Here is a 4,398-nt window from a genome sequence, read left to right as displayed (position 1 = left end):
TTTGTAATAAGGCAGATCGCGCTAACATAATATGCACTGTTAGTTGATTATTTACCTGCCGCTTTAACAGGAGAGGACGTGCAAACGTTACTGCTGCTGCTGGGTTGAGATTCACGAGTCCGGAGTGGAATTAAAAATGCGACATTCATTTAAGGTCATCGCGTGTTTTGTGAGCAAATGCTTTTGCATATTCGTCGTGTTTCCTCCCTTAAATGAAATATCTACTTTGCAAGTATTGCGAGTTGCCCTGTTGTCATCCGTTCTCGATACCCATCCCTACTGTTAACATGTAAATAAAGGTTTTTATTGATTTATTTTTAGTGTGTGTACACTCACAGACTCTAAACCTAATCAGAACTGTGTGATTGACATTTTGGGCGAAGCACCACCAAAGAAACAACCACTGGCTGTCCAAACTGGTCCCAGAAATGAAAGCCCATATCTGAGTGCTGAAAGCAGACCAAAATCAATCTTCAGCTGCTGTCACTAACCCACACAACCTTTTGGCTTCATGAAATCAAACACAATGGAGGATTCCCAACCTCATTACAAATGCTCTGGTCTCCTCTCAGCCAGAACCCTCTGCACAGAGATGAAGCCACACTGACAAGGGAATCCAAAAACCCCAGCCATGACGAGAAGGGCGAATGCAGCACACTTACCCTCTCTGCATTCACCAGTTTGTCTCAGTAAGGAATAAATATATATATACACATCCTCTCTGTATACTTTCATGTAAGTTTATTTGTTTACATTTCCAGTAAATGTACATTTTCAATGATTTCATTTCCTCCTCAAAGCTGATCATCTCTTCAGCTGAACATCAGAAAAACAAAAATCGAACTTATGTAATACATCCATCCATCCATCCATTCGCTTCCGCTTATCCTTATCCAGCTGTCATAGGGCGAGAGGCGGGGTACACCCTGGACAGGTTGCCAGTCTGTCGCAGGGCTAACATACAGAGACAGACAACTATTCGTGCTCACATTCACTCCCACATTCACACCTATGGGCAATTTGGATTAATCAATTAACCTATCCCCACAAACTGCATGTCTTTGGACGGTGGGAGGAAGCCGGAGTACCCGGAGGGAACCCACGCAAACACGGGGAGAACATGAAGAGATGAACAGAATTTATAAAGAAAAATCTATTTAAATAAGACCAATAAATACATACAGATTTTTTTTAAATAATGAAACATCTCATTTAGATCTTTTTACCTTTTTATACCTAACTGGGAAAAAGTTTTGTCTTATATTTGTTCAGATGTAACCAGGGATTTTGGGGGTATTTGGGATGAAATACAAAAACTGATGACCCAAAAGTTGATTCTGTTCTCCTGGATGTAGCGTTTTCAGGGGGAGAAACGTTTTGTCCCTCATCCAAGTGACTTTTTCAGTCTCAGCTGACTGCAGGTTTCCCCAATCTTATAAACAGTACCTCTCAGCCCATTGTTCCTTTAGTGGTGCTAGTTTCAGTCATTATGCGAATGTACTGTTTACTGTTTATACAGCTAAATCTTCACTTGAAAATGTCTTAAAAATATTGACTTCAGTATCTTCATTGACTCCAGTTCGGCCTTCAGTGACATCATCCCAGACAATCTTATAGCCAAGCCGGTAAACTTGGACGAAACTTGGAACCTCACCCTAAACACAAAGAAAACCAAGGAAGTGACATGGAGTTCCATAAAACAAGAACTGATCCCCCTCCCCTATCCATAAAAGGATAAGTTCCCCTTTAAGTTCCCCGGCACCCACATATCTGAGGACCTATCTTGGTCCACAAATACATCAGCCCTTGTGAAGAAAGCCCAGCAGCGCTTGAGGGTTCTGAGATGGCTGCAGACTGACCTACTCGCGTCCTTCTACCGTGCTACAATCGAGAGTGTGCTGGTGCACGCCATCCCTACAGAGGGTCAACAGAACTGCAGAGGAGGTGATCGGCTGTCCGCTCTCCTCCCTGGACTTAATTGCCAGCTCGAGATGTCTCTCGAGAGCCAGGGCAATTATAAAAGACCACCTCCACCTTAACCATCACCTCTTCAACATCGTGCCCTCTGGATAAAGTTTCAAATCAATCAGGTGCAAAAGCAATAGACTAAAAAACAGCTTCTTCCCGTGGGCTGTCAGAACTCTTAATGCAAACTAAGAGTGTGAACAGACTTCTCCCATACAACCACTCGGACGCTGCTATTGATTAACTATGTTGCTGCCATCCCATGTCCAATAGCTCAGTCTTTCCTTGTTCCTTGTTCTGTGTAATATTTTGGTCTTTGTGCAATATTTTGGTCTCAATGAAATTACCATCCCCACCCTAAATGACCATAGCTCCTCCACCCTTATTTATTTATTTATTATATATCTGCCCTTGTATAAAGCCCCAATGTTTCTGTTTCTATGTTTCTACTCATACACCATGTATATAGTTTACTCACATATTCGTGCTCACATTCACTCCCACATACATGTATATTGCTTTTTTCTTGTTGCATATTGTTTTCTTTACTTTTGCACCTTTGTGGTCCAGCTACCCAATTTCGCTGTGCAAGAAACTGCACAATGACAATAAAAGCTCTAAAGTCAAAGCCTAAAGTCAAAAGTTTATTTTATGAACCAGAAAGAGTAATAAGACTAATGTTAAAACTGGAATTGGCTGGGCCGCGATATGAATTCTGGGATAGGTTGGGCCACAAAGGATACACCCGACCCATTGTTCAAATCTGGGGAAAAGCAGGATGCATTTGTCGGCAGCATTTGGAGGAGTCTATAAATTTGGACAGCCTTCGTCGTGTCGCTGTGACATAATTGGACTACAAATGTGCAGCTGTCTATTGTAATTTGAGTCTACTAAAATAAAAATAAAAGTGTTCTAACATCTCACCTGTTTTTTTTATTAAAGCATACATGTATACTATTTTTATTGATAGAGAGATTAAGTTTGTGTTTCAGTCATTTAGTGACTGTGCTTAACTGTATGAAGCTTATTAGACATTATAAAACAGATGATATGTAATTTTGCCAAAGTGCTTAAGATACTTAGATCTTAAGTATCTTAAGCCCCCCCCCCCCCCCCCTCATCACTGAAATGTCAAAAAATAGCCAACAATGTCACCTCTTGTACTGTTGGCAAATATCCTGGGAGTCCAAAAATATTCAACTTCATTTTGTTATTTATGAGAAAGAAAAGCATAAAATCCCATTTGAGCAGCTGGCAAGTAGAATACTTTACATCGTGGAAGAAATCTTGGATGATGTGGTTTATCTGTAACATCCCTGAACATAAAAATCACCTTGAGCTTTGATCAAATGTAACTATAACGCTTTGCTCTCAGGCAAAGTCTTTTTATGTAGCACTGGTCAAAAACTACTTTAACTTGTTCCAAGTGGGAATTTTCTTAGCAAGTATTCCAGTACACCCTTCTCCTCTGCAACCTTTTCTAGCTCCTTGTGAGGGATGCCAAGTGTTATAAGATGGTGTATGCCATGGCCTCCCAGCTGGGCATGCCTGGAATCGTCCAGGAGGCAACCTAACCAGATACGTGAACCACCTCATCTGGCTCCTTTCAACATGACTTTACTTTGATCTCTTTCTGTTGTCTGAGCTCCTCCTCTGTAAGGCTGAACCGAGCCATCCTATAGAGGAAACTGATTGATGAGGAAACTTGTTACCCAGATCTTATGACCACATGAGGTTAGGAGGTAGATGGTCAAGTACAACACTGACACTGTAAACCAAACCACATCCTCTGCAAAAAGCAGGGATACTAATCTCAGGATTAAAGACAGGCATCAACCCAGGGAAAGCCCAGTGGCCTCCTTTGTCTTCTTTAAACGTGAAGAGAGAAAACCGTCTTGATAAAAGTCAAAAACTGTGAGTGAGGTCAGTGATATTCACTGAAGCAACAAATCTCACACCATATAAATTAATTCATATCAAAGGGACAGATTTTTCTTTCACATTCACCACAATTTATTTTACATTTCAGCTGCTTCATTATAAAACCTTTTCCTTCTCTGCTGGCCTTTAAAAATACTTTTCACATCCAGTAATTTAGAGCTTCCCTCAACTCGGGCTGCCGGATGTGGGAACATTTTTCTGCTCCCACGAATGACTTTCCTCTCAATTGTCAACTTTTCAGGAGCCGAGACGAACATCTTCATGCACCGACCGACACAAAGCAGTTTAAAGCTCGCTCGCTGACTTTCATCCCAGATAGCAAGGAAACATTGAAACACTGTTGAGTCAATATCAGGCTGTGTCATTGAATCAACGTTGAAATGTGACGTTGACCTAACGTCACTCTTGCACCCTTTTTTAACGTTGAAACAACGTCAGGTTTTGATGTTGAATCAATGTTGAAACCTGACGTTGATTCAGCGTTATATTTTC

The sequence above is a fragment of the Pundamilia nyererei genome, unplaced genomic scaffold (assembly GCF_000239375.1).
Source record: "Pundamilia nyererei isolate P.nyererei 1_Seehausen unplaced genomic scaffold, PunNye1.0 scaffold00048, whole genome shotgun sequence".
NCBI lineage: Eukaryota > Metazoa > Chordata > Actinopteri > Cichliformes > Cichlidae > Pundamilia > Pundamilia nyererei.
Note: the sequence above shows the minus strand (reverse complement) of the source record.